Raw genomic sequence first — 24,898 nt, forward strand, 5'->3', positions numbered from 1 at the left:
TGTGTTTGTGTGTGTGTGTGTGTGTATTACCTCAATTGGCCTATATGTGATGACTTGTGTCTATGAGCTGACAAGATCAGGAAATTTTTTAGACTTTAACTTACTACAGTGGATGTATGTGTGTGTTTGGGAATGCGTGTGCATGTGTGTATTCATTGTTTCACTGCAGGGTATCTAAATGGCTCATTCTGCCTTCAAAAGAGGGAAGATCACCGTTATTACTTTGAAAAATAATTTTAAGGCTCATTATTGCTTTTGGACTGAGCAGATTAATGGCTTTGTACCACATGAATTAGTAAGAAAAATATGTTTCAATTATTCACTTTGGAACATTAAGGACACTTTATTCACTACATATGTGCAAAAATGGCTCAAATTAATTTTTGTACACAAAATATATGCACTGACTTCTGAGGTCAGTCACACTAGAAATGAAGCTCTGATAATCTCATGTACATTGCCACCTATATTTGAGGGAATATTCTGAATTCTAGGGACAATAAAATGATTTATTGCTCTTCGTTGAAATAAGATTTTGCTTTGATAAAGCAGCTCAAACGCATTACATGGAAAAGGCCACATTTTCCAGTGCAGTCCCTTAAATTAATTAAAACAAAAAAGTGACAACATGGAAAAAAAAAGTAAAATCATACGAAAAGACCACATGGATCTAATTCATTCAACGTTTATTCATACCGATTAATCCCATTGAGCCTCAGGGACTCATTTACAAGAGAGACCTGAATTTTAACAAAGAGTAATGACAACAATGGACAACAACGACAACAACAGATAATCATAAAGGATGTGTACAAATTCAATTTTTTTAACAAGTGAAAATAAAATGGTAATTAAAAGAATAATTAAAAGGAAAAGTGGCAAAAAAAAAAAAACAGCTAGATTGTAAGTCAATGTAGAAAACTAAAAACAGGAACATGTCTGCATTGGTTTTTGCCAGGAACTTATTAGATGTTTAAAGCCACTTAGACAGGTCAAGGTCGAGAGCTTCAGATCTTTTTTTAAGATATTCCAGGAAACAGGAGCAGAGTAGAAGGCCCTTTTGCCTAGTTCAGTCTTCACAGAGGGAACACTGCAGGTAATAATGTCCTGAGAGGGCACGCTGTAGCTGCACTCACACAGAGACATGTAGGAGGAGATGTATGAAGGCAACAGACCAAGAAGTGATTTAAAGATGAAAATGTACCAGTGGGAGATTCTGCATGAAGTTAATGATGTCCAGTTAATCTGTGAATACAGAGTGCAGTGATGGGTACGATAGTTACAGCCAGTTATGAATCTTAGTGCTCCATGGTAGCATCCAACAACTGCATGGTGCTTGTAGGAGCGTTCATGTAAAACCGTAATCAATGGAGGGAAGGAAAGTCACAGTTACAAGGTGTTTCCTAGCAATCAGAGTTAAACAGGATCTATTTCTGAAAAATAAACTCAATTTAACTTTGTTTCCTTGTTAGTTTTTCCACGTGAAGTTTAAAAGAGAGATGCGAATTGACCAAGATACCCAAATATTTGTAGGAATCTACAAACTCAATAGGGACACCATTTGAGGATAAAATCAGAGGAAGAACTGCTGGGACCAACTTCCTGTTTGAAAAAAAAGCATCCCTTTGGTTTTTTCAGTGTTTAGGACAAATTTGAGATGGAACCAATCTGACTGGATGATGTCGAAAGCAGATTGCAAAAGATGGAAGGCCTTACATTACTTATGTAGATTGTAAAGAGGGTGGGTCCTAAGACTGTTCCTTGTGGTACACCATTGTTTGTTAAATAACTGGAGGAAATACCATTATGTTGAACACATTGCCTCCGATCTGAACGATAGAGAACAAACAAAATGTATGTTCTGAGAATGTACTTATAATCATAGACATATTTACCACTTTACAAAAAACATAACAATATTACACTACAAGAGCCAATAATGCAAATATAATTATTGAAGTTGTCATTTTTTATTTATAACGGTTAACTTTTTCAGGTGACTTGACAACACTATGTTTATATGTTGAATATAGGTATTTTTTTGTGACTATGGCTTAGTGACTTTATCTTCTTATGTTAAAAGTAGATATGCTAAGCACATAAAATATGGATTTCTCACAGTCCTGTGTTAGGACCCCCTATTATTGTTGTTTATTTTTATAAACATGCTGCCCTTTAGTTACATCTCTGAAAACCATATATCACTGTTACACTATCAATGTAGAGTAAAAATTTCATGATCCATTTTGCTCAACAATAAAACTTTCTCAAGACAATTTTTACTTGCCAAAAATAAAAACCAGATTATAGCATTTTTTCTCCCACAAGTACCTTGAAACAATCTTGTCTCACTTATTGGAACTCTATGTGAGGTTGAGGAAAACAGGTTGAAAATGTAGTTGCCAGACTTGTCAAATAAATACAGAACTTCTTAAGTCACCCCATCTTTGGCTCAAATGCATAGTTTACTAGTGATATAATGTAAGATTGATGTTGAAAAATATATTTCTTCAAGCTTTGCCTATACGAGATCTTACATGCCATTTTTATATTTTTAATAACCAGGTAACCCAAGTCAAGATTTTGATTCTATTTTCATAGTTTTACTCCCAAAATTAAATGAAATGCAAACTTCTTTAGTTTGTCTTTATCTGCGTAATAAACCCTGATTTGACATCTGCATGTCTATTTTCAATTCAGACTAATTTTCTGTTTGTAATTATCTCTGAAGGTCATTGATCAAAGGAAGCCTTTCTAATCTTTATGATTGTTTTTCCATTTATTTGCATAACTTGAGCCGTCATATTATTAGTTATCATTTTCACTCTGTTTATAGCATGGTTCATGATTTTATACATTCAGATCATCATACACAATGGCATTGATTTTGAACATCAGTTGTCTTCTCAAAGCTGTGGTAAAATGAATCTTGAAATAATAATCCAAGCAATGTCCGCATGATGAATAATTTTATGAAAATGAATTATCTTTACACTGACAATGATTCTGCAGCCTGTTAAGGGACATGCTGTCACCTGCAGTTATGTTTTATAAACTGAGTGAGTAAAAGTATAAAGGGAAGAACTGATCCGAAGCATCCAAATAACTAATCTACAAGTAAAGCACCACTTTTATTGGCTCCACTATGATTAATCACTGATGATGATATTCATAAATGAGGTGGTACCATAAAAGTGAAGTGTTGAAAATTGGCTTGCTTCTGTAGTGCGATGGATGTAAAATACTCTTCCTTCTTTCTCAACCTACTTTTGTTTGTGTCTTGTACTCGTAGGACACATCACTGAGACCAAAAGCTTCTAACAATTAAAAAAAAAAAAAAAAGCAGTTGTGAAGAAATAGAACAATGTATCCTCACAAAGGAAAAACAGAAAAACATGTAAGGTCTTTGGCAAACATGACACACAACCTCTTTACTGACAAAAAAACAGAGAATTTTCTTTACAAGGCAGCATTTTGTTCTTTCTGTTTGAAGTGATGTAGTGGGCTACATTCCAATAAGATGTTATTTAAAAAAAAGGTTTCTATGCATCTTTGACACTTTGGGTTTTAATCTCCATGTTGTATTTAAAGCATTATCTCTGGCATTGCAAAACAGAGGCTAAAGTAATAGAACAGAAAAAAAGAGGATTTAAAAAAAAAAAAATCACTCTCCAGACCAGAGACAGGAGCTATTCTTTACACAATACGAAACAAAAAATAAGTTTTGACGTGTGCACATTTCATGAAAAATTACCCATGGTTAACTATGCTAATTTACTTTTTCGGAAGAAAAAAGAGCAACGCTTGTATAGAGTAGCATTTGCTTTTAAAATTGTATTTCCCATCTAAGAATTTGTCACATTACTAAACTTCTATAATTATGATTAGGTAGTCACACCAATGGACTGGTGTATTGCAGAAAAAAATGTACATGATGATTTTGAGACTTTATGTTTATCAGCCTCGTTTTGCTCAAGATAATTAAAAAGATTACAAGAAAGTCTGACTCCTTAGAAGCAAAATATAAAGAACTGATGAATGACTCAAGTATTTGGACTATGTACTGTATATCCACAACAAGAGTACCTTATCATATTGTGTGCCCATCAACAAACTATTAAAGAGAAATATACAATGGCCTGGAAAAACAAAATTATTTTACATCTTTTGACTTTGATTTGTGACTATGCCCTTTTGAGCTGTGGGGATGAAAAGATTACATGACACGCTGTCTAGCGGGTGGTACACATGTTTATCAAGTTTCATTAAATTGTCTAGAGAAAATTAGAAGTCAAGGTATGGAAAACCAAAGACATTCATTTAACTTTGACCTTCATTTGTGACCTTGACCTTGAAGCTTGGGGGAGGAAATCTGTATGCAACACTCCATCTAGTGACAATGCATATGTGCATGAAGTTTTACTAAATTCTCCTGAGCGGATCAGAAGTTATGACATGTGACCTTGATTTGTGACCTCGACTATGATTTGTGTGCCTTCCAATGGGTGTTTAAAAATGTTGAGCAGTCTAACATGCAAGAATGTCAACAAAAACAGCTGTCACTGTTATGTACGAAAAAAAAACATTTTAAAACAGATTCAACAAGCAGTGCGTTGATGTTCTCCATCAATGAAGTATTTGAATACTGATGTTGGTAGTTATAAAAATGAGGGTTTTTCTGGACTGGAAGTGAACAGGGAATACAGGTAAACCTTTATGTTTTTGGTGGAAGATATTTATGTGGGTATAAGTTAAAATGTGTATAAGAACAGATAACACTTTTTCTTGCTTGAGGTAGCGCTGAGCGACAGATCCTGGTGAGCGGAGGGAGCAATTTTATCTGCCACCAGGTGCAGTGGCAAAGCCAGTGGGTAGTCACTCCAATAATTTGAGAAAACTATATTTTAAACAATATAACAACTAGAAAGCATAGTTTCCTCAAATGATAGGTGTGGCCGGTTTACATATACATACAAATATATCTATATATAGGATGGCCATCTTGGATTTTGACTTGGGAATTCATTTTTCCAAACCAACCCTTCTCATGCCTTGATTCAGCTACACATCAAAAAGGAAATTGGCCCATTGCTTATTTTTCAAGCTATCTGGCTTACCAGGTTTACATATTTATGGTGGTGGCCATCTTGAATTTTTGCATAGCAATCCAAATTTCAAAAATAACCTTTCCTACACCCATATGCACCCACACACCAAAATTTAAATCAACAGCTCACTTATTTTTTTTAAGTTATTGCATTCTTACCATGTACAGGTATAGACAGACCGAGGGTATTTCCAATTTTTCCTTCACAGCAGGGAACAAATATGGCTATACTCAGCCAGTTTTAGATATAGTGAGACAACTTTGGAGTAAAATAAACCAATTGCCATTTTTAACACATATTTCAATAAATCAAACAACAGATATTAGTGAAACTCTCAAAAAGTAATCAATGGATGTACATCTATATATATTTAACTTTCAGAATTCCCCCTCCCCCAAATCCAAATTGCTACCATAGCTAATAAACTTTAGCCAACACAAAACTGACTATAAATCAGTCTTTTTGTCAAATATTGAGCCATCTGTATTATTACTATTGTATTATTACTATTATGAACTATTTATTAGCTCATATCTTAGATCTTATTACCTTTTTTCTTTACAATTTGTATTTTTGTTGGATGTAACTGGGGCCCTGTGTACACAATTTCATTCCACCACATGTACCACATGTGCTGCGAATGACAAAAAACCTTGACCTTGATTATAGTAATAGCATCAAAGTCATTTATAACAAATACTCTGAGTGTTTCACACTTCTTGCAAGGTTTCATATCACTGCATGAAATCACACATGACATCAGTCACAAGGTTTGATGCGCATTCCTTTAGGAAATGCAGGGCATTTGCACAATTCTGGTTTTCAGTTCTCTTAGTTTATCTAATTTTTTCTTTTCTCTTCACATCTGCTATCACCAATTCCCACCTGTTGTTCATTCGTTGTTGCGTCTCTCAACATGCATTCAGCCTGGTTCATTCTGTCACTGCCAGACCATTGTCATTGTCTCTTCCTAAGTTCCTGTCCTCTGTTCTGCTGAACCATCTGGATTCCTTTTTTCAGCCATAGATTATTCTGGCCCTGCCAGCTCCAACAGTTGTTTGTGTTTCATCCTCACCCAATGAGTCTATAAAGATGGGTTGTTCTTCACCTATTATCTCTTGTCCGCTTCGAGTCAGAGTGTGTGCAAAACATTTGCCGTTTCTGTGAAATTCAGCACTGCATCAAGTCAGGTGTAATAGTGAATTTCCCACAGAGTCACAGTTTCCTCAGTGTTATGTTGTATCTCCATGGCAATTTGTAGTATTGTACCAAGCATGCAGTAATTAGGTAAAACATAGCACAGGTGGGCTGAAGTAGCTGAAACAGTTTTATTGTTTATTTTTGATCCGTTGAGGCTTTTTGAACAGTGCAGTCCTTCTGAAGTTTTAATTGCACAAAAGTGAATAATTTCAGCTCAAGAAAAAATGTTTTAGTTTTCTAGATGGCTCCACATTCACAATTTATTTTCTCCAATAACTGCAAAGTAGTTTTTGTTTAAATAAGAACAATGTTTTGCTGCAAAACTGTACGCCTACCAAACATGCAACCCTGTGTTAAAAAGCACGAAATGAGAGCAACTGAAAAACAACAACGTAATCAGACAAAGTGCTGAACATTAAATTTTGAAACAATTTTAAGTTAATTAATTTCAAGTAAAAAAAAAAGGTGCCACTCTGCAATTTTTTTTGTTGCAATATTAAAAGGAGCCAGAATGGTACTAGAACCAGTCTTGGAAAAATCACTTATTCACTAGGGCATTAACAGAGTACTCGAGTAATCTACATATCGATTGCTAGGACATCTATCGAGGTTAAAAATTTAACATCGGGTATCCGTAGTGACGTCATATTATGTGACCACCGTATGACCGTAGGGGGCGGTGTTGCACTGTTGCAGGTCACAGAGTATGGTGTAACACCGGGTCCAATCCACCGAACCAGAACCAGTTTCGGTTTAAGTTTCTCTTTCTTCACGTTTGCAGTTTAATGATAATAACTAATAATTTAGTTTTTCCTGTGACTTATTTGCAGTATGATAAATGGTAGGAGCATAATATATGCTCCCAATGTTTTGTTGGTCTTTTTTCTTTTTTGTAAATAATTACCTTTTTTTGCAGTTTTATTTATTTATTTATTTTTGTATCTTGAGATCTATGACGTCATCAAATACTCGAGTTCTACTCAGGTTTTAATATGTTAATGTCGAGTTGAAAAATTATATACTCGTTCAACCCCTATTATTCACAGAATATTGTTGAAAAGTACTAAAGAATTGAGATATGATTCAGAAAAGCTCAGCATCCAACAGATTAATGGGACACTGTGCATGTCTGTAAGAGGCTTCAATGAGTCAAGGTAATTAAGGCTTCTCTTTTCCCCATTAGAAACCCTTAGCATCATATTCACACAACATCCATCAATTAATCTTAGTCAATGTTTGTTTTTCTCTCTATTAACTGTGACATAGACAATCAAGAGAACTCTGTAATCACTAAATTAAAACCATCTCAGCATCTTCCCTCATCTTCCTTTCTCTGTTTTTCTTTGACTCCTGCCACTTTATCTTTTTTTTTTTTTTTTTTGTCATTTAAGACAAAACCAGATGTGTTGCTTTTATGTTGCTTGTGTTTTATTAGTGCTCAATGGTGCTTGTGACAGTGGAGCTCAATTAGGCCGTAATATCTTTGTACCATAGAATGTGTGTTTTTTTTTTTTAATGCATTGTCCTTCATTTCAACATTCTCACAAAACACTTAATGGGGAGAATGTTTTTCACCATTCTGAAAAACACACATAATGTCTTAATAAAACTAGGTGGCCAAAATCAATAACTGTAGAATTTCTGAAAAAGACAAAAAAACTCAAGTTGCAAATCAATCTTATATATAAAAAAAAAAGATGAAACAAAGAATATCAGGCTGAAACTAAAGTGTTTGCACAAGTCTTGGTTCACTGGCTGGTATGCATTTTAAAAGTCAGTATAAAGTATAAAGCAACTTAGTGAAAACAATGCTCACTAATATAGCATGTGCAGGTCAAAAATACACAAAGCAACACGTGCATACAAAGATTTCTGTATGCTTTTCTTTTTTTTTTGTTTGTTTTTCATGAAACTTACTCTACATCAACTTTGTGGTCTGCAGTAGCTCAGTGGTTAAGCACTGCAGCCTTAATCCTGAGGCTGCTGGTTCAAGAAGTTGCATCACAAAAAGCATCTGGCATAAAACAAGTGCCAAATCTTTCATGCAAGTTCACCTGCTGCCGTAAAGGGAGCAGCCGAAAGGAAAACTAACATACTCTACATTAACTTTGAGCTTACATTTTTATTTGCAATATTAAAAAATAATGTGTTAGGAAAAGTTTAAAAACAAATGGTAAATGGACTATACTTATATAACACCTTTCTATCTTATCAAGTAATCAAATAGCTTTATACTACAATCTGTGTCCTCATTTATCCATTCATACATCACTCTACTACTTTGTAGATCTATGCAAAGACTAATCAGTGCTTTATCACATTCATTCACTGATGGGACACACATCGGAGGCAATGAGGGGTTCAGTGTCTTGCCCAGGGACACTTCGGCATGTGGCTGCTGGTGGAATAGAACCCCCAACTCTTGCATTGGAGGACGACTGCTCAAACCACTCAGTCACAGTCATTCAACCTTTATTTATACAGGTTAGTTCCCATTGAGCCTCAGGGACTCATTTACAAGATAGACCTGTCACCCCATGAGAAAGAAATCACAAGAAAAATCAATACTCTTTCAAAGATCTTAGGTGAACAACACTTGTGTTTTTATAAGCTGATAATGCAACATAATTTTCCTAATTATGCCACGAGTGCAAAAAGCACAAAACTCACCAAAAGAAACACAAAAACCGAGTAATGTTTTAGAAAAAATAATCTATAAGGTAGAGTGATACGTTCTGCCTCTTGCTACACAGCATCTCCCAAATATTTGACCAGCGGGTGTTTCTGCAGTTGTCTAGAAGTTTCTCCATCTCATCCAAAGTTCAAACGTTTTGGTCTCGAAGTCTAGACATGCTCAAACTTCAAATCCAGGCTAATCTTTCTGCAGGGTCCCACTTTCCCCTCAATCTGTCTTTCTTCTCGTTCCTGCTCTAACAGAAAGTAAGAGATGCCTTTAAGGGCTCAACATGAAGAATGGATGTAAAATTCTTCATCTTGCTTTAAGTTTGAACTGAAAGATATTGAAAAGCACCCCCCCACCACCACCACCACACACACACACACACTGCACACTCATTCATAAATTACATTAAATATTACAAACCCATCTGAAGTGACACAAAACATGTTCCCAAGAGGGAAGTTACATTCTTAAATGCTCTTTTTTTTAACATCTTTAACTATTAGAACATTTTTAGCAGATGGGAGGTACTGTCATGTTCTTGCATAAAAAGTATTTTAAAGTTGCTGTAGATGAGTTTAATAACTATAAAAATATATAATATATAAGTGTAACAACTAGAAAAATAAAAAACACCAGTACATTTATATTTTATTCATCAGTTGTTGCTTCTTATGAATTATTTTCAATATAGACCTTTAGTGGCACAGCAGACAACAAAGTACATATCAATTATCATATTTTCCAGACTTTAAGTCACACTTTTTTCATAGTTTGGCCAGTACTGCGACTAATAGTTAAAAGCGACTTAAATACACTTTTTTCTCTATTCATGACTCAATTTTTGACTGATGTGTTAAATGTTCATTCATACTGACATGAACCAAATATTAAGCATTACCATTTTCAGCCACGAGAGGGCCCTCTAGGCTTTTGACAACTATATGTTGTTCATCTTCTGTTAAACTCCCCCCCCCCCCCCCATCTTCCTCCGGAGCTGGCGGAGTTGTTCAGAAGCGACTCAGAGGATGAAAAATTCATTGGATTCAGTGATGTGGAATGAGACGGGTCATTTTACTGGTAACTTGCTTTTCGGACTTGTTGGCTTGTTATTCTAATTAAGCCCGTTCAGGATCCCAGATATGTTCTGTGTGTTATTTCAGAATAAAAGTCTGTTCTTGCACTTTGTGAAATACACTTCTAAATAAATGTGACTTATATATGTTTTTTTTTTTCTCTTCATGAGGCATTTTTGACAAATGTGACCTATACTCCGGAGCGACGTATAATCTGGAAAATACGGTACTTGTTTTTAACCTCATCCAGAGGCACCACAGAGATAATACCAACGTATAATCATTGAACGGTCTGCTGTTGTGATCGTAAACATATTGGAATAGTGTCAGAGTGGTATGAGTGTAGGAAGATCTACAAACTGCTGTCACAAGACTCTGGCTTCTTATACATTCAAATTCAACGTTGTGTGATTTAATTAACATTGGAAATGGTTTTAGTTTAGAAATTACATAATTAACTTTCAATTCTCACTCCTAAATATCACATCTGTAAGTCCCAGCTAACAGCTATCTTCTCAAAGCCACTCTTTCATGGTTCTGAATGTTTTCTTGCATCACCCTCCTTTGACTTGTTTGATTTTGATACGTAAGACAAACGTGAACAGGAAAAAAAGAGAGCGTAAAACCAGCTGCTCATGTGTCTCATGCAATAACGACCAAAAATCTAAAGCTGCCGCCAGTTTCTGAACCGTCTCCTTTTCACTGATGTTACGCTGAAAGTTGATTGCTGTTTATGTCAGTGTGGAACTTACAAGATGTGCACACGTTTCGTTGTAAAGTAGTGTGCCTCGTTTGCTTTGTGCTAGTTAAATGGGATTAAATCTGTACCTGTAAATTGTGAAACTCAACCAGGTCTGAGAGGAAACAAGCAACTTCTCACTCAGTTTTTAAAACGCAAACAACAAATTAGAGGATTTTGTGTCAATGGAGAGTGTAGACGTTATGACAGAGGTTAATAACGGAGACGTGTTTGATTAAAAAAATCTGTTCAGGTCCTTACATACCTACAAGTGTTTCTATTCTCCTTAAGCCAAAGAGTTCTGTCTTTTGGATTGTATGCTCCTTTTGTTCCCACATCCCACACTCTCTGTGTTGCCTTTCTTTGGGCTTTATTTGACAAATCAGAGAGCATTACAATGAGATGCTTCTCCCCAGCCAAATTTTTTTCTCCGTCTCTGAACTCGCTGGCTCCATGTAGATATGTGAAGATCTGAATAAAGATAAGATTAGGTGCAGGGAAATCAATCAAAGCAGAGAAGAGAGAGACAGTGCCTCCCCTATATGCATCATTTGGCATCAATATACATGAGAAAAGTTATTTTAAAATAGGTTTTCTTGTAGGAGTAGGAAACTGTTTAAAAAAAGTTTTCTTTTGCTTTATGCCCCAATATTTATGGCAGTATTTTAATACAGGTATATGAATAAGGAGGTAAGCAGTTAAGATATAGTAAATAGGTCAATTGTGAAAATACATAAATAACAATTCAGTATGCACCTCTGCATTATGGTCACAATTTGATAAGGAAAATTGAAACAAATGCAACATGTTAAATTGATTTTAAACAGAAAATAACCCTCCCAAAAACAGAAACTGAATGACAAACCACCCTTTTTAAATAATGGTCCACACTCATGTAGTGAGTTTTTTTTTAATCTTGTTCAGGTTCTGGACAGCATTTTACAAAGTGTTTTTCATTCACACACTCATACACCTCTTTTATATTATATATTCTACACTCTATATGCAGCACTTTTATATTCTCACTCATACACAGATAAGCCTACCAAGCTCAGTGGGGGGCGGGGGGGGGGGGGGGGGGGGGGTCCAGTGGTTTATCCAAGGATACTTAGAAAGCCTTCCAACCACTGGGTCAAAGCTGCTCCCTGTGTTCATGGGAAGGCTTCAAGTTATTAGGTCATTTACATCAAGGTAGTATTTTCTCAGTTTGTGAATATGCACTAAATTTAATAGCCCTATGGGCCAAACAGGGAGCTTGACAAACTTCACAAAACCACCTCTTGCTCTCCCCTGCTGCTGTAGATTCTTAAGAACCTGATTTTTCCACATGACTAGCTAAAGTAAACATGCAGGTCTTCCAGCTGAATGAATGAATGCCTTTTATTGTCACTATAGCCATATACATTTAGATTAAAATCAACTCATGTCACAGTGCAAATATATACACAAGCAACCAAAGAAAAGTATGCTAAAAACAGAAGTAGTGGGATACAGCTCTTGCATTACATCCAGTCTACCCCCCCCCCGCCCCCCCACACACACACTTTTTCTTTTTCAGGCAGAAGACTGCATTAAGTGTAGAACCACTAGACTCAGGAACAGCTTCTACCCTGAAGCTGTTAGACTCATAAATGCCTAATCAGGATTATCACAGTAAGGAAAACAAACAAACAAACAAACAAAAAAATCTCTGTAACGCCACGTTAATTGGTGATTATCCACCCATAAAGACTCATGTTCGGGCTGCTGTTCTTCTGTTAATGATTAGCATATATCTTGAATTTTTTTAGCGTATCGTTTGACGTTTGTTTAACATATATCTTAGTGTATATCTAAGCTCCTTATTTACTCTTTCTTTTTACACTTTATATTTTTGCTATTGTTGGATGTAACTGGGGCCTTGTGTACACAATTTTGTTCCACCCCATGTGCCACATGTGATGCAAATGACAATAAACTTGACTTGAACTTTTTTGCTTTGTTTTGTTGTAGAGTAGTAGCTTCTACTCCTATTTTGCTGGTAGCAAACAAGCTAATAAAATACACATACTTTTTCAGATAAAAAACCAAAAAAACAAAACTGATAACCTTTTAGTAACATATTCTTTGTTTGGTAACATGCACAGGACCCAGACGTCAGCAGAGAGGCAGTTTGGTCATCCACATTTGTCTGCAAAACATGCACATGCAACCAGGCTAGAATTAAAAACACTTGAGGTGAAGCTTGAATGCACCGACTTGCATAAACCAAGTTTGCAAAGTTTACCAACTTGAAAAACAACTGCAGTGTCGTCTCATTCCATTCTCCTGTATAAACCTCTTGTGATTTTCACGTGTCCAACAAGGAATGTTTTTCAAAAAGCACACAACAACACTCGTGCTTAGAAAGCACAGCGCCCACACAGCACCAATTCCTCATGAGGCCTTCTGTCCAACTGCTTGCTCCGGTGGCACCAGTCATTTCAGTCCCTGGAGACACAATGTGACAACTTCTTCACTCCCTTTCCTCTCTTTGTTTTCTCAGTTGTTTAATTACTATTGGCTGTCATTAGTTGTCTTTGTCTCTTCAGGAGGAAGGAATGAAATAAATAAATAAAAAAATTAATCGCCTATTGCCTCGCTCGATGCAAATCTTTTCTCAGACCCCGTTACGCCAATGAGAGATGCGATAGTGAAAGAGAGAAGTAATTGGAGACAGATGTTGGAGAGACGGATCATCCGAGACGGATCAGTGAGCCAAAACTAAGATGCAACCCTTAATAGGACGTGGCAGAAAAAAAAAAGTCTTTCTGTAAGCTTTTCATCTTATCTTTGCTCAATTGTATTTATCATAATAGATTGTGATGTTTTATTTGATAGCCTTTGAAAAGTAGGTATTATTCCTTCATTATTTTTTTTTTTTGGTGTCTATTTTTGTTACTCTGTTTAATTTTGTTTGGTTGTTGAGTGACTAGAAGACAGGTTAATGTGAACACTGTTGCCTGGGGACACAACAAACAGATTATAAAAAATCTGGTTTTAGACTTGAATCCAAATGTCCTGAATTGTCAGTAAAAAAACAGAAACATCTGTGTATTTTAATGCATTTCAATAACAGAAGGAGCAGAAACATGTAAAACTAAATTAAGGTGTAACCTTGATGTGGTAATATGCATAGTTGTATCAAATTTCTCTATAATTAAAATATTCATCCCTACCTGAAATAATATGCAAAATGATGTTTGGATTCTTTTAAACAATATTAATCAGAGTCAGCGATTCTTTATTGTCATTCGCACCTCATGTCAAGTCAAGTCAAGTCAAGTCAGATTTATTTATAGAGCACATTTAAAACAGAAACTGTTACCAAAGTGCTTGGTGTGCTCATGTGGTACATGTGGTGGAGCGAAATTATGTACACAGGGTCCCAGTTACATCCAACAATAAAATGTATAAGAAAAACAATGATAACATCTAATTGTATGTTATGAAATAAAACTTTCTGTTTGCTACCATCAGTGGTAACATCTGGAAAACAAATCCATCTTAATATTTTCTGCAAGAACTAATTTATTTGTTCCTGATGCATGCTCAATAGTCCAAGTAGAAACATCTAAAACAGTTAAATCTGTTCCTCTGGACATAAAAAAAAAAAAAAAAAAAAATGTAGAAACGTTTCGTCTTTTATCGGAAAGACTTCTTCAGTCTGAGGTGCTGTATTCAGCTCAGTCTTATAAATAGCACCCTCTTGTAGTGGATCAACCAGTTTGCTGCTGACAACCAAAACCAGCTCCTCCTTGATCATGTGAGCAGCTGGTTTTGGTTGTCAGCAGCAAACTGGTTGATCCACTCTGAGAAGGTACTATTTACAAGACTGAGGTGAATAGAGCACCTCAGACTGAAGAAGTCTTTCGGATGAAAGATGCAACGTTTCTACAATTAAAAAAAATATATATATTTTTTGGAATGTCCAGAGGACCAGATTTAACTTTTTTAGATAATTTATTTGTTGTATACATGCATTCAAAGAACTAACAGACACTAATATTTCTGTAATTATTTCTAATCTGTTCCTAGCTGGCAGCACGGTGGCTCAGTTGGTAGAGCTGCCGCCTCTCAGTAAGAAGGTTGCCAGATCAAATTCTGGACGGGGACCTTTCTGGGTGGAGTTTGTATGTTCTCTCCGTGCATGTGTGGGTTTTCTCCAGGTACTCCAGTTTCCTTCCACAGACCAAAAACATGCATGTTAGGCTGATTGGCAACTCTAAATTGTCTCTAGGTGTGAGTTAGAGAGTGAATGGTTGTTTGTCTCGTTTGTCTCTATGTGTCCCTGTGATGGACTGGAGACCTGTCCCGATTGTCCCTGACTATCTCACTGTGACTGCTGGATATGGGCACCAGCGATCCCTGCAACCCAAAAAGGAATAACAAGTGGGTAAAGGTAAATGGATGGATGTTCCTAGCTGTAAATCTAAAAATGTGCAGTTATTAAACATGATTGCAAGAGATTCCCTGAAGATTGACGGTGTGCAGTTTGCGTTGCTGAACTGAAAGAGCACACAGATGTGTTGCACCATGAAGTCTCCCATTACATCTGAATGAACGTGACATTACCGATTCAGTCCCACATCAAAGTGGGCTACAAGGTCAAGAGCAATGAGACAACATTCACACACACACTTCTCTATACATAATGCATAATTAATTTGCAAAGTGTTGGGAGATTAAAATTCTGTATATCAATCACAACTGATTTTAGGGTTCATTTATACATGGTGAAGATAAGTTACATGATGATTAGAAATAAATAAATAAATAAATAAAACAAGCTGAGAAAAAGATAATTAAAAACAATCTTTGAGGTAACATTTCAAACAGGTTTTCCGTGAGGTGAAAAAACACACAGACACAAACAAGTAATCAGGAATTAACATTTAAAAAAGCTGTTTTTGAGATTGTTTAAATAATAACAAAAAATAAAAAAAAATCAACCAAAGAAACTTCAAAAAATAAAAAAATAAGAGTCCAAGCTGAAAAATACTGGCTGCAACTGTGCGGCTTTTTCTTATATTTCTAAACCTTCTCCATGAACATCTGAAATATTCTGAATTATTACTGCAAAAAAAATGTACCCTTGACATAACTAAAGCTACACCCTAAAACTGTTTACAATCTTTAGTCGTACACAAGTAGACCCTTTTATTTGTGCGCAGCCTGCAGACATGTCTGTAAAACTGGTCTCGTTTTCTGCATTCAGCTTTCCCTGAGCTGTCGAGTCTTTTCTGAATATTTAACTACGTCTTGGAGCTTTATTGTATTGCTGAAATCAAGATAATACTATACTCCTGTTTGCTGTTTTTGTTTGATGCTATACGTTATTGATGCTACACAATATTAGGCAAAATTGCTCTTCATGCTCTTGTTAATGAGTGTCAGAATTCAGCTTGATGTGGAAACAAAAGCTGTGTAAGCAGTACACAGGTGTTGTCGATTTTCCTTGCATACACACCAATTGAATGGCCCAACTGCAGTTAGTCTGTCTTTTTGTTTCCTTCTGCTCAATAATAGCACTGATGGTCATATTCAGACACCAACAGTATCATTATAAACACAAACACATGTACCATTAAAGATGAAAACGTAATATTTTGTCTACTCTTCGTTCTATCAGCAGATCATACATTTCCAGTGTACAAAGTACTTCCTGCATCATCCTGCCTCATTTGTACTCAGCCCAGGTGCTTCTCAGGAATGCTTTCTGAACACGTCTCAATCTGTCATCATAAACTGCTGGTGTAAACAGCAATTGCAGAGAAAATCTGCATCAAACTCTGTGCATTTTTATTCCACTAATGTGATAACATTACACACATGTAATGTGTTTATGTGCAGAAATCAGCCTTTTCACCCTGTCATTTTCATTGTAACAGTTGTACTACTTGGAAAAGCCAAACTTTTCATTCCTAAATGCTGAGTAGGTGCAGACTGTAAAGAGCGAACATAAATGTACCAAAATCTATTGCAAAACACATTTTTGCGCTTAAGAGATCATAAATAAATAAAACAAATAAATAACAAAGCTAAAAGCAAATCACTGCTTTTTGCTCTTCAGTCTAAGTTTCAAGATACTGTATGATCCTGTATGTCCTCTGCCAGTTTAATCAGTGTCAAAGCAGTTTGGAGAATATAAATGGTTAATTAACTAGTTTTCACGCCACCGTTGTGCCACTGATAGCCCTCCAGAATTAACTTCATTAGCAGTTGTTTCAGTTGTGAAATATGGTGCCAAAAGGTTGAGGGTAAAATATCAATAGCCATTTGAATTAAATATAAATAACTGCTTTACGTAACACCGTCATGAATTGTATACCAAATTCAATGTGTTTATGAAGATAATTTAAAACTGAAGCCTTAAGTTTCAAGACCAGTTAAAAAGAGACTTAAAGGTTAATTAATACAGAAGCAATGCAATAAGATCTATAAAAATGTGAGAACAGACAGTGACGACTGATGCACTTAGAAGCTTTTCCAACAACAGATTTGAGTTACGTCACAACACCTCCATCTTCTCCCCAGGGTAATTAAACAGAGTCACTTTTCCTCAACAGCTGCTTCTTATCCTACAATAATTTGGATATCAGAAAAAAAAAAATCACCTGTAAAACCTGAAAGTACTGTTTGAACAAATGAACAAGTCTGCTTCCTGTCAAACCATCTGACGGAGAACCGAACATCACTTTCAGTTTGCTGAACTATGCAGAGCAGCTGACAAGCTGCGCCAATATTTCACATCCGTGGTATTAAGTGGTGTTTAAGTGGGTCCAGAACAGCATTCGAACAAAATTAATGAACAGCTGGTGTTCTCTGAATCTCGTAGATTAGTCTTTTTTTTTTTTGTGATGCATTTGGAAAAAAATAAAGCATCTGTTGTTTTGAAGTTGGTTAAACTGATAGTCCATCTGACTATTGAGATGTTAACAGTGACCCTTGAGGCACCATTCCAGATCTTGTAAATAAACTGAGATGATTTCTTTGTGTGTCATAGTGTAGTTTGTCACTACAAACAGTGGCACAAACAGATAGACATTACATGAAACCTGAAAAAAGGTATGAGAATTGTTCATAAAAACCTGACACACACCTCAAGTCAATATTTACTGATCATCACTGCAAATCACAGCCCAAGACTTTGCAAGCTGTTGGTATACTTAGTGTGTGTGTCTTGTTGTGATGACAGCTACTGTGAAAAGAGGAATGTGTTTTTCTTTTAAGAGCTGCACTTAGTTTTTGCATCTACATTTCAACGCATCTCTGACCACTCACAGTCCATAAAGACTGGAGTGTTGGAATGAACTCTGCTCGAACTGTATGACAAGCTGATGTAGGTGTCCTAAACAGGAAACGAGTCTTGAACCCAAGGGAGAGGTGAAGATTATGTGGTACGTTGCAAAGTAAGAAACTTCAAATGTAAGTGTAATAGTGAAACACATCTGAATGCAGATGCATGCTTTGAATTCTACTTGACCTGAGATGTTGCAAATACATCATAGTGTTACTCTTGGTAAACTTTAAGCCACTGGTATTTCGTCAGAGAGCTAGACACTGAGAATGCAGGATTTCCCCCCAAGATTGTTGCATTTTGTAACCTCTTGCCGAGGTTAGTTAAATTAAAATCTTTACTAAACTAGGCTTGATTAAAAACAGTATCTCACTGGGCTGAGGTTGTTAAAGCAGTTGGTGACGCTAAAATCCAAGATAACAGGCCAACTTTCTGCTACAGTCTCACTGAATTTTGAGTGTTTTCAACCAAATGACCTGCAAGTCACGAGGCTGCGTTTTCTGCACCACCTTAATGTGCATGGATGGCAAATCTGTATTCAAGGTCGTGCACATTATTTGTTAGCAATCTTTGCCTGCATTGTACTTGCATTTGCCTGTTTAATATCCACCTTGGCAATTAGTATTTTTAACTGACATGGTTTCAGACTGGGGGCAGCATGGTGGCACAGTTAGAAAAGCTGCTGCCTCTCAGCAAGCAGGTCGCCCCAATTCAAATCCCAGCCGAGGATCTTTCTGGGTGGACTTTGAACGTGCTCTCTGTGCATGCATGGGTTTTCTCCAGGTACTTTGGTTTCTTTCCACAGACCAGAAACATGCACGTTAGTTTCAGGTTTAGGTTTGGTTTATCTTTTTAATATGCAAATCAACAAAAGGTCAATGATGCAATGAAATGCTCAGAATGAGAAGAATCGGATTGACTTGCCGAAAAAACAACAACAACAAATACCAAAGCATTCAACAAAAATACAAAAACAAGGTGCCAAAATTGAAGCGGCATGGTCCCAGCACATTAGGCTAACTGGTAACTCTAAATTGTTTCTAGGTGTGAGTGAGAGTGTGAATGGTTGTTTGTCTCATTTGTCTCTATGTGTCCCTGTGATGGACTGGAGACCTGTCCAGGGTGTCCCTCGCCTCTCAAACAGTGATAGCTGAACATGGGCACCAGTGACCCCCCATAACCCATAAAGGAAGAAGAGGGTAAAAATGATGGATGGATGGATGGATGGATGGTATTAGACTGGGAAGTTTGAGGCTATAGCCTCAGATGTTTTCTGTCAAGGAAAACTCATGTTCATGTGTGTAAAGTATGGCTATAATGCTCTAAAAATACATAAACTAAATAAAGAAATGTTTATAAAGCACCCTGTCATTACTTTACAAGAAAATCTGTTGTATGACTTTCATAAAACATGCTCATAATTCAAGCAACAAGACTGTGAACTTCTACTAATGCACTGAGAACTCCTGCAAGGGTTTCAGGACAGTTTATAAAGTCCTTTTTTTTAAATGCTGTTTGCAAACTACAGTATTTCCCAACAGTTGCAGCCAAGTGAAATTTTGGGCATGAATACCAGAATATCTAAACATGCACTGGCTGACTTAAGGTCTAATGCATCTCATGTAAATGGAGATAAAAGTTTTCAGGGGAGGCTATGATAATGAGGAGTGGACATATGTTCATCCCAGCTTGAGAGAAAGACACGACTTATTTACCAACAAATACCTGATGAAACCATCTTTCAGATGACAGAAAAGATTTATGGTGAAAAAGAGATGCACAATTTGTTCAATCTGTTCAGTCCTGCAGGATTTGGTAATTTTGCCAAGCCCAGAGGCTTTCAAGGTGCTGAACTGGCTGCTATAAATCTAACTACTTTGATGTCTGCAGATACCATAATACAGCTTTTTGTGATTCATTTAAATCATATTCTTTTTGAATGTCTCATAAATGCTCCAGATAGTCATAAACAATGGCTTGGCCTGCTCAAGGGTGTCAACGCTCATCATTTGATGCTACTATATTTCTGTAACAATTGTTTTGTTTAAAATGTCTACAACCAAATTCAAAATGTGTTGAAAATAAAGATAATCCCGACTATCTTAAATAAGCTATAAAATATATTATAATGCATTAAGGTGTAACAGACACAGTCAAAAAAACAAAGAGCAGTGAGAAGCACAAAAAACATCTCAGACAGTTATATAAACAGTTTCATAGGAAATTTAATAATGGCAGTTTGATACAATTTGAATAATACAATTTTATAGAATACAATATATTTTATTTTCCCTTTGGGGACATGTGCTGGGGAACGTATAGTACTATATAGATTCAGTCTACTTTGTACAAATGTTTAGCCCTAAAATGTGCCTACACAGGTACAAAGTGCTTAAAATTACTGTTTATTTAAAAGATCCCCAAACTTGACCATCACTGGCTTTTTGTTTCAATGTAGTGCATCCTCTTCTCCTTTTGGCTTCATTCCAAATTCTTCTTCTCTCCCTGCCTTGTTCTCCAGACTGTGATGCATGGCTGTCTGAGTTCTCCAAAAGTCCATTAGCTGCTGGCACCGGGTTGCCTCTTTTCCCATAGAAAGAGATAAAGACCGGGTGCGTGGCTGCCCAGCAAGTCGCATGAGAATGAGAGCACAATGGAAAGATTGGGGTTGAGGGATACAAGGGTGACGAAGAGAGAGATTGAAAGTGGAGGATGGATGTGAAAACACCTTGATACAAGAGGCTCTACAACACTGTGCTGCTGAAGTGAATGTGGTGAAGGGGTGAAAAAGCACAAATTAGGGTGCAGAAGAAGAATGAAGAAAATAATTGAGCTCGCAATGAAAACATACTGAGAGGAGTGGAGATGGAAGAAGTCAGGAAGGCATCGCTCAAGAAGGAAGAGAAGAGGACAATGACAAATGGAACGAGCTGAGGGTGAGGTGAGGATAAGAGAGCGGTCAATTGTAACCAGATATCTTGCAACAAAAACCATTTATATCATGCATTAGTTTTCATTTTTCAAACCCCTCCACCGCCTAGTTTGTTCCCCTAATTCATCTACAATCCAGTAATTGAAGTCGCTGTTTCCAGCTCAACATGAAACTCTGGGGAGTTGCACTGAATCATCCAATATTTTTATCCCAATTTTGTCTTGGAAATTGCGTTGATATCTAATGACTCAATTCAGGTTGGACTGTAGGCTAGACATGACGCAGACCAGGCAGAAGAAAAATGTGTTTAAAACTGTTTCTTCCAATAGGGCATTTTGCTCTTTGATTAATTCTTTTGTGCAACGTCAGCAACTTTGCTCTGTTTCTATTGGTCTTTTTGCTTTTGTGTCCCTTTTAAACATCTCTCAGTCAGTGTTTGAGCATATTTTGATCTTCAGATGACCCACGCATGTAAATATATAATTGGTTTTGTTTTGACCTCAGTAAAAAAACCCACAAAAAGTTAAATTTCACATGGGAAAAAACATGTATAATTGAAGTAATTTGGTAAGTTATCTACCAGTTTGTTTTGAATTCAGATATTCCTCTTGATTTATGGCATTACCTGTAAATCCTAAGATCTGTTTTTTTTTTTGGTCCCCTTAATTTGAGTGCACAATAATGTGGCTATTTGTGCAATTATTTTAGCTGCAAATCACAACCCTTTTTTGAAAAATTTCAAGTGAGTTGTGTTACATGTGTAAGAGATGCTATTAAGGCAATGAAGCTCAATACTAGAGGTGTTTTAGTAGAGAGATGTCAGAGCAGTCAGTTCCAAACTCTTTAAAATAAATAAATAAATAAATAAATAAACAAATGCAGAAAAACGAAGCCTCTGAATAAACATTTGAAGAACCATTATGGGTATGCTATTAAAATACAACTTAATCCAAAACAACATACTTTCCAGAATTAAACTCTGTGGCGCAAATGGCAGTACTGTACATGCTAATGTTTATGTTGCAAATTTTTTTTATTTTATTTTTATGTTAAATATAATTTACTTTTATGAAAACAATTTCAACTGAATAAACTTCATTTACTTTATGTTACTACTAATAGCTCATACATGTACATTTAAAGGCACAAACCTTGCCGCTGGTGGCTTTCAAAGCACTTCACAAATATTCACATTTTTATGTTTTGCAGGATTTTTATTACAAACTTGTGCAGGTTTATTCTTGAAGTAGCAACCAAGTGAAGCACTCTGAATTACAGCTGCCCAGACTAGTGGAAGTGGTTACTGATATGTATGTATTTTCCTCTCAGAGTTTCAACAGCTTCTCTAGTTGACACGTTTGCTGAAACCAATTTAAAATAATTTATTCAGCTCAGGTGATGCCAGTTCACTCATTTTGAAATCCTTTTTTTTTTTCTTCTGCTTGTAGAAATAAACGAGTCTTTGAGCTAGTTCAGGTAACCTATTAAAGCTTCGAGCGCCGGCCTAGAGGGTCGTTTTAAAGATGCAAACACCCTGTGTCACCCTTCATATCAATGCTGATCTGTTGCTTGCTCTGCCTCAGACCCTCCATCATCCCAGCATGCACCTGTGGGTTTGAAGGTCAAACACACCCTCTTTACACCATGGTGCGTATACATGAGCAAAAAAAGAGGGGGTGCTGGGATACTTTCATGTCTTCATGTAGTGTAAATACATAAAAATGTGATGAGATTAGAGCCTTGACGTCAAAATCAAACTTTTTTTGGGCTGCTCCCTTATATATGAGTCACTATGGCGAGCAAACTCACATGGAGATTTGACAATTGTCTTTACGCCAGATGCCCTTCCTAACACAACCACAGAGCTGCTACTACTGTTGCTCATGTGAAGCAAAGCGCTGCCATCGAGGGCACCCGAGGGCAAATGAGGGTGGAGGTAGCTGTGGGTGCTTCAACCTTTCCCACCCAAATTTTGTTGTGATGGTCAGGGGATTCAAAGCTGCAACCTCCCGATCACAGGCTCACCTTCTCGAACATCTGCACCACCATTCCCTCAAATTCAAACTATGCATTTAAAAATAAAGACATTAAAAACCTCACTTGTGAAACGCTTAGTTGAACTTTTTATGCGCTTATTCTCTTCTGACTTTAAAGTGGCTTCTGTTGCAGTTTGGTAAAGTTAGACACACTTTGTGTTCATTCATAGGGAACTAAGGAAAGACTTCTTTAAATTTGCTTTAGGTTAATTCACAAAAGAGTTCAATGTTTGGGATAAATGTTGATTTATGTAATGATTTATTAAAAAGCTAATTATTGAAGTTGTGTTTTTTTTTTAACTATTGAGTTTGTACTTGATAATACACAGATAGATATTACATATTTGTTTAGCCAATTTTTTAAATAAATGCTGTAACTTGTGCCGAGGGACAGTAGGCCTGAGCTTGGCATGGTTAAGTCCATCACAGGTTTATTCTAGAGGCAGACAGCCTCTTTCACTCACATCCGTGCCTACAGTCAGTTTAGTCACCAACTTAGTGGAAAATGCACGTGAGTAGAGCTTTTGGCTGCAGCCAGGTGAGCTTTTGGTGTGTCTGTCTTGTAGAAGTGAATCATCCTTGCTCAGTGTCCAAGGAGACACAACTCTTGCACTTTTCCCCTTAAATTCTTGTCTAGGAATGCATTTTTTTTTTTTTTTAAATCAAACATAGAACATAAAATGAGCTGAAAACATTACAAATTATTACATTAAGATATAGAGTTTGACATGAAAATGTAGAAGGTATTAGAATCAAAAGTGCTTCATCATTGATAATCATATTTTATGTAATTTCCAGCTTTAGGAAATGAATTGGTCACAAATTTCTGACAGTAGACACATTCATTGGGTTGAGAATTTGAAATTGGGGTCAAAACAAAAAAGTTTATGCTGTAATAAATGTATTATTTATACAACATACATGTACGGAGTCATCCATGGCATCATACATTTAGATAAACAATTGCACAAGCAGACACATGCAGGCTTAAGTAATGTCCTGATTTTTTCAGCTGTTGTAATTATTCAAAGAAGCAAGAGGCACAACACAGGGAAAATAAAGAAAAAAGAGCAAGAGGCACAAAAAGAGGTGGAGAAAGGAAAAGCAACACAGAGGGGGAGATAGTGTGATTGCTCCAGCCTCTGCTGGCAGATGAGGGCAAAACCGATAAAAAAGCAATTTGGCTTTATTACAAGATACAAAGCAAGAAAATACAGTTAGATATAGATAATAGAATCCTTTGTCTTCTTCTCTTCCTTTTTGTTATTAAAGTAAACACCTTCTTCTCCTTTTACTCAAAAAAGTAACAAAGCCAGAAAATGGGTTGACAAAATGGAAATATGTTTGCTCAGCATAAACACATTAAGTTTGTGTTTCTTTAAACTATGCAAGCCTTAGAACAACACATTCAAAGTGACAGTTTAGATCCTCAAGTGTGGAGTACAGTGAATCCTAACATTTGATCTGCTGTCATTGAATAACCTCAGTTTAGCAATTTCAAATTACAGATTTATTTTTTTAAATTTAATTACACGAATGTTTGCAGGGACAAATGGTGACAGCTGCTGTAGCTTTTCAGAAAAAAAAAAAAACCTTCCAACAGTAATATTACAATGTTTCTGCATAACAGTGTACTGTGAAACTGATGACGATGTAATTGTGATTGTATGAACCATTTTGGAAAAAATTTAGACTAATTGTTTTAAAACAACAAGAATCTACTTTAGTCTTGGCTTTTCTTGGATGATTCAATTCAATTCAGTTATATATACACAGTATATACAGTATATATATATATATATATATATA

At 36.2% G+C, this 24,898-nt stretch overlaps 1 protein-coding gene across 1 annotated transcript in view; it reads right to left on the reverse strand.

Annotated features, from left to right (window-relative positions):
• The window catches only part of grid2 (glutamate receptor, ionotropic, delta 2), a 724,936-nt gene that overhangs the window by 37,741 nt on the left and 662,297 nt on the right, over positions 1 to 24,898 (reverse strand). The gene's annotated exons all lie outside the window — the stretch shown is intronic.

This window comes from Nematolebias whitei, chromosome 8 (assembly GCF_014905685.2).
Source record: "Nematolebias whitei isolate Nwh7 chromosome 8, NemWhi1, whole genome shotgun sequence".
In the NCBI taxonomy this organism is placed as follows: Eukaryota; Metazoa; Chordata; class Actinopteri; order Cyprinodontiformes; family Rivulidae; genus Nematolebias; species Nematolebias whitei.